The following is a 13,650-nucleotide window of genomic DNA, read 5'->3' as shown; positions in this document are numbered from 1 at the left end:
ATTGGTCTTGTAATGCTGGTGAGTAAACCTGAAAATTGGTTTTGTAAACCATGTATGCCTACACACACCCACTAACACACACACACAAGAAAGAGTGAGAGAGAGAAAGAGAGAGAGAGTGAAGGCCGACTATAGGGGGTGGGGGTTGGGGCACACACACACAAACAGAGAGAGATACCCATGATGGAAAAACAGCCCCAAATGTGACGGAGACAACAGCTGGGAGCAGAGGCGCTTGTCGACCGGCGTGGAGAAATGCACGTCTGGTGTGAACGGGCTAGCTCGAGAATTTCGGCGCGCTGCGCTTCACAGCACTTTGCTGGCAGTGTGGCCCTGTGGTAGAGTAGGCGCCCCATGTAGAAGGCTGTTGCCGCAGCGGCCCGGGTTCAACTTCAGCCTGTGGCCCTTTGCTGCATGTCACTCCTTCTCTCTCCCCCTTTCACACTTCTCTGTCCTATCCATTAAAGGCTAAAAATGCCCCAAAAAATATCTTAAAAAAAACCAAAACACTGCAAATCCTCACAACACAAGCAAATGAGATGATGCGATGCAAATGCTCACAACACAAGCAAGAAGCTAAACGTTCCACAAAAACGAAAACACACACCAAATTGAAGAAGACAACGGAAATGTTTCCAGGGGGACCGTAATCACTCACGGTCTTGGGACCTGTTGTTCGAAAGTAGAATTAACCAATCCAGGATAAGTGGAAAAGCAAGGCTGGACAAATTCTCCTAAATCCATCCTGGCTTAATTGGTTGTTCGAACGCCAAGCCAGGCTGAGGAGGTACGGTTTTGTCAAGCCAGGTGTAACTCATTCGGATAAGTGCACGTCCACGGCTTTCTTAAATAGACCCCGAGACTGATCACAGATCTCCATTGCACAATGCAGCAATGGAGAGGACGCGTGCCGCATACTTCTCACCCAGTGAGCAGCGTGTCATCATGGACACTTATGAAGAGGTATATAATCATGAAGAAAGGAAACACTGCAGCGATAATAAAGCAGAGAGAGAGAGTGCGTGGCAAACAATTGCAGAAGTAATCTAAAAATATACAATTGCTGCGTAAATCAATCTGTCATAATTACAATTAAAGTTCCTTCCACAAATTAACAGTTGTACACTTCACCTTAAAGGTGAGCAGTGGATATAATATTACTCGGGAACCAACTGCTGATTTCACACCAGTGGAAGAGCTCGCCCTGGATCAGAACCGAGCAGGCCGATGATGGAGGGGATACAGGTGGGGACAGCTACAGACTCTGTCCCACCCACAGAAACCGCCCTCTTCATACAAGGTACATTATTCCAGTATACTGTACATGGAATCAACCATTTTATTCATTCATTAATCAACCATTGGTGTTATGTGGACTGTCTGACCTTGGATTGTCTTGCAGTGTCAGGTGACACACTGACCCTTCTGGAGCCACCGGAAGATGATCCGGTGAGTGTTATTCATTAAAGGCATATGCTTGACATGTCTTGCAAGTTTACACTAGGTCAATACAAGTTCTATTTAATGTGGCAGGGTGAAGGCACATCTGCAGCAGTGGATGCAGCAGATGAGAAGGAGACACTTTCTCTGGACTCCAGAAGGTTTGAGGTAACCTGTCAATCTTGTGGAGATAATTTAGTCCTTAATGTATAAGAAGTCAGTGATGTGGTGCTCATGGAAAATATATTTGTAACATGACACAGATGAACAGCCTGACAGCCTGACTGGAAATGTAGTGAGTATTGCCTGAAGGACATCCACGGTGTCCACAATTGCTGTGCTAATAGATATGTGTTGTACAGAATTCACAAACTGTCAGACAGCTATATGCTACTCATCTGAGGAAGCAAATAGCCCTGGCAGATGTCAAGCTCCAGTGTGAGAAGAGAAAGCTGCAGGACATGGAGCTTGACAGACAAATTAAAAGGAAACACCTTAAGGAAACTGGACTTAGAAATTAAGAAACTAGAGAAAGAAGTAAGTGATTTTAATGCACACTGTAAGCATGACTGTGATGCAATGTATTAATCAATGTTATTTCTCTCTTTCTCTCCACAGCTCCAATCAGACAGTGACTGATCACATTATTTATCATTTAATAGCTGCTATACTTTTATAGCACGTTTTTAGTTAAAATAGTTGCCTTAATAAGGTTTTTTTTTTGTTAAAGTAGCTGCCTTTATAAGGTGTTTTGTTAAAATAGCTGCTTTTTATAGCAGGGTTTTTGTTAAAATAGCTGCTTTTTGCAGTTTCATTAAATAGCTGCTTATAGCAGGATTGTATTTTCATGTTTTGTTTTTATAAAAAGTATAAATCGCTTAAGATAAAAGCAAGTCATCTGAGGAAGCAGATAGCACTGGCAGATGTCAAGCTCCAGTGTGAAAAGAGAAAGCTGCAGGACGTGGAGCTTGACGGACAAAAGAAAGACCTTAAGGAAACTGGACTTGGATGTGAGATACTGTAATTCTCTGTGTAGTGCTTTTTGAATGACTTGATGATGGTGATGAGCCTTTATGAAATTTTGGATTATGCTGGCAATCTCAAGCACTAATTATACTGTGTGTAATTAAAAAAAAAATCACAACTGATTGTGATCTTATCATCAGATCTGCACCCATGGATATGAAGTATGTCAATCCTCATTTTCATGACAGGAATTGAAATGATCACAAAGCATCTTGGTTGTTCCTCGAATTTACAGACTAATGCATTAAAAAAAACATTTAGGAAGACTTTTTTGGACAAATTATAAACATTTTTTAACACTATGAGGAGAAATTGTTCCTTGAACTGTGCTGATTATAAAGATCTTCTGTGCTGCTGGGGGAGGATGTCTGGTGGTGACGAAAGCTGCCTCTGTGTAAATTGCTTGGCACCAAATTAGCAGATAGCAAAATTATATTATATTAAGGTTTCCACCTGTAGAGGGCAGCCACTACACATTTTTATCACACAATATGTGCAGTTCAAATACCTTTACACTAATATTGGTTTTGCACTGAAAAAAAGTGGTTCAGGGTTTAGTTACTCTTTAAGAGGCGAATTCAGTGGGGGGCAGGGGCTGGGACCATTTTGTATTCTTGGCCATCCAGAGTGGACAAGACATGCAACCCTACTATGTGGACTCTTCCTGTTCACAACATACAATTACACACAAACTACTCCTGGTGTTTTTTAAGCTCATTTTAATATTGCTTGATTCAGTGTTCTTAGAACTTTATATTTTTTGGCCAATGAAGAAAAACAAAACAAAACAAACAAAAAACACATTCACATACAGGGATTTTACAGTTCTCCACCAAAATTATATTCTCATAGGGTGCTGGCTGTCAGAAACAATCATGACACTTCATTTTAAAATACAGTGGATAAACTGTGTTCGTGTGTGTCTGCATAGTCCTATGATGTATTGGTATACTTTTATGGAGTGGCACACCCACTATTTATTGAGCGTAATGTTTTTTTAATACCACACTGACCTTTCTTTTATCTGCTAAAGGTCACAAACACTGACATCACTGTGGGGAAGAATTCAGATTTTTGTTGTAGAGAATAAAAGAGAAGCAGTACTGTGTATTAGGTAACACTTTCTATGAAGACCACATCAATAATGCATTACACGGACCTGCATAGTGAATAATAATGCTTTATAACTACATTCATAAACACATATAATGTTGTTGATGCATATCAACAGTAAAACATCATAGATGTGACTTGTAATGAATTATAAGTCAATCAATCAATCAATCAATCAATTTTATTTATAAAGCCCAATATCACAAATCACAATTTGCCTCACAGGGCTTTACAGCATACAACATCCCTCTGTCCTTATGACCCTCGCAGTGGATAAGGAAAAACTCCCCAAAAAAACCCCTTTAACGGGGAAAAAAAACGGTAGAAACCTCAGGAAGAGCAACTGAGGAGGGATCCCTCTTCCAGGACGGACAGACGTGCAATAGATGTCGTACAGAACAGATCAGCATAGATATAGTTCTGGCTACTGTGGTAAGTGTGTGTCAGTTGTCATATGGATGCCCATGACTAGTTATAAACTCGAGGTTGACCAATGGGGCCTTTAATTATTACTACCTAAACTCAGTAAACACATCAGCAATAATAATGTATGCTTCACATTAACATTTCGTGTTGGTGCTAAGTAGTGTTGGCCAAATGAAGCCTCATGAAGCATTTTTTTTTAATTTTTTGAGCCTCCTAGAGGGCACTCTTGGTTTAAAGAGAAAGGCTCAAAGAATGGCAAGTCAGCTTGCTTTCAACCTTTTGTTGAACAAAAAGCTCTATCTTGTGGGCATATAGAAAATGCTTCATGAGGCTTCATTTGGCCAACATTAGTGCTCAGTGTGATGCATTTTCATGCATTGAAAGAATCTATGCTGCATCATAATTAACCAATGCCTATATACTAGAATACTTTGAGAAGACTTTGAAACATACTTTCAGAGACTTAAGTCTGACATCCTCTCACATCCAAAGGCAATGTGTCATATCTTAGAGAGAGTTTTTAACCACAGAATCAAATTTTGCAAAGACTGGGGATCCTGCGGGGTCACTGTTGCAAGCTTGCTAGCTTCATAAGGGAAAAAAAAGTGGACAGAAATTGTTACAGCCTTCAAAATCCCTAGTGAGTATGCTATATCGTATAGCTAGCCAGCTAGCTTTAACGGGGTAAAAATGATAGAAACCTCAAGGAGGGAGGAATCCCTCTTCCAAGACAGACAGGCATGCAATAGATACTGTATGTGAAGAACAGATCAACATAATAAAATTACAGTAATCCATATGACAGAATGATACATTGAGACAGAGAGAGAGAGAGAGAGAGAGAGAGAGAGAGAGAGAGAGAGAGAGAGAGAGAGATGTACAACAACAAAAGTAATAACATTAATTACAGTAATAATATTATAACAATATTGATATATAGGAGCAGTACTTTTAGAAAATGTTTGCACTTGTCATAAATTTGGGGCACCACCGTCACTCAGAAGGAAAGTGACTACAATCAAATTAATAACTCCAGAAACCAATTCTTAATTTGTCAGTACACTTATCAGTCATGAATCAATCTCAATACCAGGGTTATGAATTCTCTGTTCAGTGATCTTAGTTCCTGCTCAAAAGAAATATCCACAGACAACGACTTGGCGATAAATGAAGATTTGTTTAGGGCTAAATGTTCAACAATTGAGTAAAATAATAGTAAATGAGGATGACATGAAATGACACTAAATCAACAGTATGTATAAATGGATTAAGGCAAGAGGTAACACTTTTGTCAGTTATGTAGTTTGGCGTTAGTGAGAGAGTATGTGACTGTAGATAAATTGGGGATGCAGGGATGCACAAAACCATTTACCTAACGAAACCTAAATTAAGACTGAGACTGACTCTGGCTGACGTTTCTCAGGGGACCCCGAACTGTCGCTTTGCGTCTCCTGGCTTCACTACACGGCTTCCCAGAGGGACGAAGCCAACTGGAACACAGTGGTGCAGGGCGGTTGAGCGTGATTGCAATGTCCTTTAGGTGGTCCTCAAACGTTGGTTATCTTAGGCTGCGGAAAGTCACTTGGTTTGGCAAAGGAGCCACTGCTTTGTGAACAACTTTGGCAGGTGGCTGGCAGCGCTGGATCCGATGAATCTTTGATGGAGTTGCAGGTCGACTAGTAGCTCCTCTATTTGGCTGTGGCTACTCGCTTATAATGAGGTTGAAAACAATCTCGTTGGCCGTTTGATATTATTATCAAAGTTATTATTAACGTGTATAAAGAATGTTGCAATCGGCTGGCTTCGTCCCTTCTGGCACAGAAAACAAAGGAAAACTCAGGACAGACAAGGCAATCCTGGACGTGGCAAGCAAAACTTAAAAGTTTGAAATAATTTTGATCGTAAGAAAAGAAAGGGTTACGCGGGAACCAAGAATAAGAGCTTAACGGGTTAAAGTATAAAGAGTATAGCTTGAAGGAATGGCGGCAAATGAAAGTAAGCAAAAGGGAGAAAAATGGAAAAAGCACAAGTAAAGTAAAGCAAAGCAAAAGAAATGAAAGAGTAACAAGCTGTAACAAGTAACAAGCCTCACCACAGCTTTGTCATCAGCAAACTTTATGATGGAGTTGGAGTCTGAAGTGGCTACATAGTCGTGTGTGTGAGTACAGCAGGGGGACTTAAAACACAGACTAAGGAGGTTCACGTTAAGGATGAGGATGGAAGAGGTGTATTTGCCCACTCTCAACACCTGGGGTCTGCCTGTCAGGAAGTCAAGGATCCGTGAACCAAGATGGCGGTGCCCAGCTGCTAGACTCCACATACAACTTTCACTTTTTTCCACAAAATAACCCCCTTTTCTTCACTTCACACTCTGGATTATCACAACCCTAACCCTAACGAAATATTACACAAAGAATTTCAACATCCCTGTGAAAGCCTTGAGTTCAGCCAGCACCAAATAGAAACACTCACCAAAGAAAACAAACTCCTCCACACCTCCGTCAACAGGCTCACTACTCAGCGCAACTCTGTCGCAAAACAAAACAAGGAAATGAGAGAAACCATACTCGATTTACAGTCACGCAGCATGAGGGACAATCTTGTTTTTCCAGCATCCCAGAACGCACACTGGACGAAAACCCTGAACAGCTAATACAGTGCACTTCATGACCACTCACCTCAAAATTTCCCTGGACATTGTAAAAGACATCACATTCTACCGTGTACACCGCATCGGACCCAAAAACCCCACAAACAAATGCTCCCATCCCATTGTGGCAAAATTCAAACACTTCAAACAGAAACTATATGTAAAACGTCACAGCAGGCAACTTAAAGGCACGGACTATGGACTCAACTATCAGTTCCCCTGAGAAATACTGAACAGACGCAAAATACTACTCCCACTCTGAAAACAACACATTCAGCAAGGAGAGAAAGCAGTAATTTCAGTCGACATACTTTACATTGATGGAGAGCTATACTGCGACAAAAACTCAATCCCCTGGCTATATTAACCCTGCATCATAATCATCCACCCATCCCATCCAACATGAAAACTCAGTAAGGGCAACTTGTATATAGATCATAGCACTTTGGTTTCACTGGGCACTGTAGTACTGCAGCAGTTTATGACAATGGGCCCTATTTAGATGGTCTAAAACGCAGGCGTGCAGCGCATGGGCGTGTCCCAGTCACTTGCTACTTAGACAGCACGTTTTCAGACTGTGCGCCATGGCGGAGAGTCGAAAAGGGTTGGACTTACTCTGTGAATTAGTCATGGGTGTGTTTTGGGCGTATCATTCAATAAGCCAATCAGAGTGTCACCTCTCATTCCCTTTAAAAGAGGCGCGATTGGAGCGCATGGCGGGGAGCTAGTTAGATGGCGGACCTACCAACTGGAAAGAGTGAGCGTTTTACAGCTGAGGAGACGATAAATGTATCTCTATATCGACTGTCCCGTCACATCTGATGTCAGATCAAAGGGGATTGGCACCGTTTGGCATGTTTGGCACGCGTAATGGAAACCCAACCTGATTTGATTAACACAGCTGCAATCTAATAAGTTCACATCCCTCTCAGCCAACCACAAACAGCCACAGCATCAGATAGGGAGTATTTATTCAGCATCTGTCATCTTAGAAAAGTCAAAAGAAAAGAAACAGAGTGAGACTGCGAGAGAGGTAGAGAGAGCGCGTGCGCACGAGAGAAACGCTGTCAACAAATTGTAGATTATTCAATTTATTTTACTTTAACCCGGGAGGTTAGAGAGCCCAGCTCCCTCTCCAGCATCCTGAACCCCCCCGCCCGAAGGTGCAGGAAGGGCTGGTCCCGTGGCTGCACCCGGGCCGTCTGGTCTGGCTGCGCGCTGGCTGCGGCGCTGGGGTCATCCTCCTCCTCCTCCTCCTCCTCCTCCTGACAAGATGATCTTCAGTTTTACATTCTAAAACCTTTTTTTTACATATACATTTGTACTTGTAGGGCTATAAATTTACGTTTTTAGTTCACAGAAGCTGGTTATTGTTGTGTTTATGTCTAAATAAAGTTTATCAAACATTTTCACATCTTTGATTTTGTGATTTACATGCCAAAATGATCACAATTCAATTGGGAAAGACAAGTTCATTTTACAGGCTATGCATCATCAGCCCGTGGAGGTCTGCTCGCAGTTCCATATATTTGGACACTGCGAGTTTGGACCTCCCGGATTATGATGATCATTATTACTGCGATTAGATCATTCTGATTAATGACTGACCATTAAGATGTGTTTCTGATAAATATTTTAATGTGCACAATAATAACCTTTCACATTGTAATCATATTTTTATTTGTTATCTTTTGCATATGTGTGGCTTCTCCGTGTGTGTCTGAGCAGAGTGCACGCATGTTGTGCACCCGCCTAGAGACGCATATTACTAACTTGTTTAACAGCGAAATACTGCACCGTTGACTTTAGACCAGGTTTTTGTTGGTCACTGGCGCATTTGCTTTTTACGTCATCTAACTAGCAACGCGGCATGACTGCGCCTGACCACTCCTCATTTTTAGACCAACACACCCAGAAAAGCGCAAGTTCATTTGCTAGTTAGACGACGAGGGCGCAGGGCGTGAAAATGACAACTGCGTCTGCATCTAAATAGCAATGACACTTGCGACATGGATTATGCGCCCTCCACTGTCCGCTCTGACTGTGTGTGTGTGTGTGTGTGTGTGTGTGTGTGTGTGTGTGTGTGTGTGTGTGTGTGTGTGTGTGTGTGTGTGTGTGTGTGTGTGTGTGTGTGTGTGTGTGTGTGTGTGTGTGTGTGTGTGTGTGTGTGTGTGTCGCACTGTGGCGTGCGCTCACACACACATCACCCAGCACTGTCAAGACAGGCAAGGCACAACGTCAAGTGCGCACACGGAGCTACACTGCGCACGTGAAATGCACCACGCGCGCGCATTTCACCGCGTGCGTAATACGCGTTTGGAAAGCTCCACTTGTCAGTTGTACAAGCTACACCAGGCGCGCGGGTGTTACCGCGGTTATGCGGCATAGAAATAACAGTCTGTAGCAAATTCAATTGATTTTGAATAAATAACTTTATTAAATTATGTTTTTGTACAAGATATTATAGTATAGATAAAAGAAGTTTTGTAATTAGGAAAAAACAGGTATTGCCTGATGAAGATGTGATTTTGGCCCACCATTCAGTTGGTCAGAGAAAAATTTGGCCTGAGGCAAACCTAGTTGCCGACCCCTGGTCTACGCTATTATTAATAGTAACTAAAAGCTAGAATGAGATAAATGGTAATTACATGCAGACAATACAAGTAGCACACATCATATGTTTAACACAAATGAAAGTGATGCATGTATTGCTGTGTTATGATTTAGGCCTATAATTTGCTACTTAAGAGTCAAGAGTTATGGAGAAGGGGTGGAACTATATGAGTTTAGCTTCAGCCCACTCCTTTTCAGACGTGAACAAAAGTCTGCAAAGTGCAGCTACTTGCTTACATTGTTTTCTTTAATTGTTTACTTACTCTATTTTACATGATCAAAATAAATATTTTAATCATTCATTCAAACCAAACATTCTGTCTATTTGAATCATTTGCAGGGCTCATGGGCCGATTTGTGGTGGACAAGCACCTGCAAGAGGCAACATCCACACTCAGACTTCTGGAGGTGCCTTTCCAGGACAACAGTCTACATAAGGATGCTTCACAAATTGACATTGGATTTGCAGCAGACACCATCCTGAAGCGGCTCAGATCCTCAAAACAGGTGTCAGAGAGGCAGGCGATCGAGGTGAGATTGGACTGCAAGAGGCTTTTGATCACCCTCTTTGAGAAGCTGCTGAAAAAGGCTCCATTGCAGCACACATTAGTGAGAAGCATGCAGTGCCTCGACCCAAGACGCATGGCTAAATCCAAGGAACAGTGTGTGAAACAAATGACAAGAATGTTATACATACTTGTTGAATGTAAACACAGATGATGCATTGTGTGATGATACCCTCAGAGAGTTTAGGGAGGTTTGTGATATGGCTCGTTGTCACGCTGCTTTCAGGGAGTTTGATCCCATCACAGACAGAGTTGACAGCCTTCTCTACGAGACAGTGGGGACAAAGCCATCTTTTTGCAGAGTGTGGGATCTGATGAAGCTTGTACTGGTCCTGTCTCATGGACAGGCCAGTGTGGAAAGAGGATTTTCAATTAACAAAGAATTGATTGTGGAGAATCAGAAAGAACTGTCTTTGGTGGCGCAGAGACTCATTGTCGACCATGTCTGATCTGTTGGGGGTGTAACAAACGTTAACATCACAAAAGAGCTGTTCATGTCAGCAGTAGGTGCTCGACAGAAGTATCGTGCCTACTTGGATGAACAGAAAAGAGTCACAGAAAAGCAAACTGTTGATCTGAAGTGGAAGGCCCTCAGTGATGAACTCCATGATTTGAAAAAGAGGAGGGCTACAATTGAGGCTGATATTTGTGCCCTAGAAAAGTCAGCTGATGAATATGCTGAGAAAGCAGAGACCACAAGCAAACTGACATTCATCGCCAAATCCAACAGTTTCCGGCGTACTGCAAAAGAAAAGAAAGCTTCTCTGCTGAAGATTGAAAAGCTGAAACGGGTGTGTTTGTGGACCCAAATGCAGTACCAGGCTCGCAGGAACAGTTGGTAATGACTTTTATTAGCACCACAGCAAACAGGGAATGCAGCAGGCAGAATAAACACAGAATAAAGTTCGTTCTTCGGGCAAGTTGCCCTCACACAGTCTCTGAGGCTCAGATGAGGGAAAGAGATCAAGCTTACGGCAGCCAAAGGTGGCGAGGCAGACGAAGGCAGAAGCACCGTTGAGGAGCAGGCAGGAGGGTAGACGAGGCCGGGCGGAGGAGTCGAGACCAGATGAGCAGGCAGAAACCAGAGACGCTGAAGCAAAGCACGAGGTCGGGGACAGAAGGCAGGTGAGTTTACCGGGGGGCAGACGAGGAGAGCAGGTCGGGGACAGGCAGAGTTGGCACCGGGAGATCAGGCAGGAGAAGAACACTGGAGAGTCTCGCATAATGCTAAAGAACAATCTGGCAGTGAGTGAAGGTGCTGGAGAGGCTTATATGCAGGGCTGGTTGATGAGCTGCAGCTGTGTAGGCAGGTGAGCAGAGTTGGGCTGATGAGGTGGGCGCGGCTGGCAGGTAGAGTGAAGCAGAGGGAGGGGGAGTGGAAAAACACTGCAGCAGAGTGGCAGGAGAGGACTGAGAGACAGGGATTGTGACAAAAGCAAATTGATGAGAAGCTGGCAGAAATGAAAAAATGAATGATGTATGGATCGTTTCTGTGGGAGGAGGCTATAGCTTGCACGTTGATGTGAAGCTTTCACTTTAATGTAAAGTTTGTTAAGAAAAAGTCAGAGCTCAAAAAAATTTTTTTTTTACAGTGGCCTAACACTCTTCCATAAAATCCTGCTGTCGTTGCAACACGCCTCTGAAATCCAGAGCTCAGAAACATTCTCCTTTTAGACTTTAACCGGATCGTAGGAAATTATCTCTGCTTCTGTCCAAACCTGTAAATAGACGGAGCCTTTTGTGCAGCTTTGTTCCCTTTTAAGCGTTTTGCACTTTATCGGAAGAAGCAGAAAGATGCAGGAATGTCCCTCGACCCTTTTTTCTTAAGCAGAGTATAAAGTATTTATTCCATCACAGAGCTGACATATTACTGATCATATAGAGCAGGAAACTGTGTAAAGGTTGTTTTGTTTTCACCTCCGTGATGAGCTGCTTTAAAACGTTTCCTCCTTATGTTTTATTATTAAAGTATTATTGGGTACCTTCATTTGCTTATTCATTTTTCAGACCCTGTTACCTCCGAAACATGTATGCCTCGTGAAATTATTCCAGAACACAATAACATATACCTTACCTTATGTAAACTGGTATATCAGTGTTAGTTTAAACAAATATTTATTTTGTATAAAACCATAATTGTCATTAGATCTATTTTTTGACATTTCCACTGTGATAATTTGTTTACATAGTTTTATTCCTATATTTCATGCATACATTGATGTTTTAGAGGTCATGTATTGTCATGGAAACTTGCTACCAAGTCATGGGAAAGTCATGGAAAAGTCATGGAAATTTGTTGGTTAAAATGTGTATGAACCCTGAAGATAATATCCACACCCGATCATTCAATAGCCATCCCCTCAGAAAAATGGGAACATGACCTGCAGATCACCCACAGTGCCGACTTCTGGACCCAAATATGCAAAAACATCTTTTCCATGCCCACTAATACAAACACACAACTCATTCAATACAAATTCACAGTGGTACACTACAATGGGTTTTATAGACACAAAACACCACAGATAACTATATGCATACCACATGGGACTGCACAACCATTAAACAATTATGGCAGGACATCACTGATAATCTCCCTCTTCTTCTGGGCTGCTACATCCCACTCTCCCCCTCACTCTGCTTACATATCCACCATAAACCTCAACAATACATCCAGTAGAATACTCTCCATTGCCCTTACCATCGCCAAGAAAACTATCCTCATAAACTGGAAAACAAGGCACAAAATCTCATTCCCATCCCATCACATTCTTGAAAAAATGAATACATATCACTCGAAAAACTATCTGCTTCAAACAAAAAACAAGCTGCTGATTTTGACACAACCTGGAACCCATTCATCAATATCTTCAATCCATAATACTCCCACTCCAATTCCACCTCACACAGACATTGCAAACATACAGTACAGGCCAAAAGTTTGGACACACCTTCTCATTCAATGTGTTTTCTTTATTTTCATGACTATTTACATTGTAGATTCTCACTGAAGGCATCAAAACTATGAATGAACACATGTGGAGTTATGTACTTAACAAAAAAAGGTGAAATAACTGAAAACATGTTTTATATTCTAGTTTCTTCAAAATAGCCACCCTTTGCTCTGATTACTGCTTTGCACACTCTTGGCATTCTTTCTATGAGCTTCAAGAGGTAGTCACCTGAAATGGTTTTCCAACAGTCTTGAAGGAGTTCCCAGAAGTGTTTAGCACTTGTTGGCCCCTTTGCCTTCACTCTGTGGTCCAGCTCACCCCAAACCATCTCGATTGGGTTCAGGTCCGGTGACTGTGGAGGCCAGGTCATCTGCCGCAGCACTCCATCACTCTCCTTCTTGGTCAAATAGCCCTTACACAGCCTGGAGGTGTGTTTGGGGTCATTGTCCTGTTGAAAAATAAATGATCGTCCAACTAAACGCAAACCGGATGGGATGGCATGTCGCTGCAGGATGCTGTGGTAGCCATGCTGGTTCAGTGTGCCTTCAATTTTGAATAAATCCCCAACAGTGTCACCAGCAAAACACCCCCACACCATCACACCTCCTCCTCCATGCTTCACAGTGGGAACCAGGCATGTGGAATCCATCCGTTCACCTTTTCTGCATCTCACAAAGACACGGCGGTTGGAACCAAAGATCTCAAATTTGGACTCATCAGACCAAAGCACAGATTTCCACTGGTCTAATGTCCATTCCTTCTGTTTCTTGGCCCAAACAAATCTCTTCTGCTTGTTGCCTCTCCTTAGCAGTGGTTTCCTAGCAGCTATTTGACCATGAAGGCCTGATTGGCGCAGTCTCCT

This window comes from Epinephelus lanceolatus, chromosome 13 (assembly GCF_041903045.1).
Source record: "Epinephelus lanceolatus isolate andai-2023 chromosome 13, ASM4190304v1, whole genome shotgun sequence".
Taxonomy (NCBI): Eukaryota; Metazoa; Chordata; class Actinopteri; order Perciformes; family Serranidae; genus Epinephelus; species Epinephelus lanceolatus.
This window is presented reverse-complemented; position numbering follows the sequence as displayed.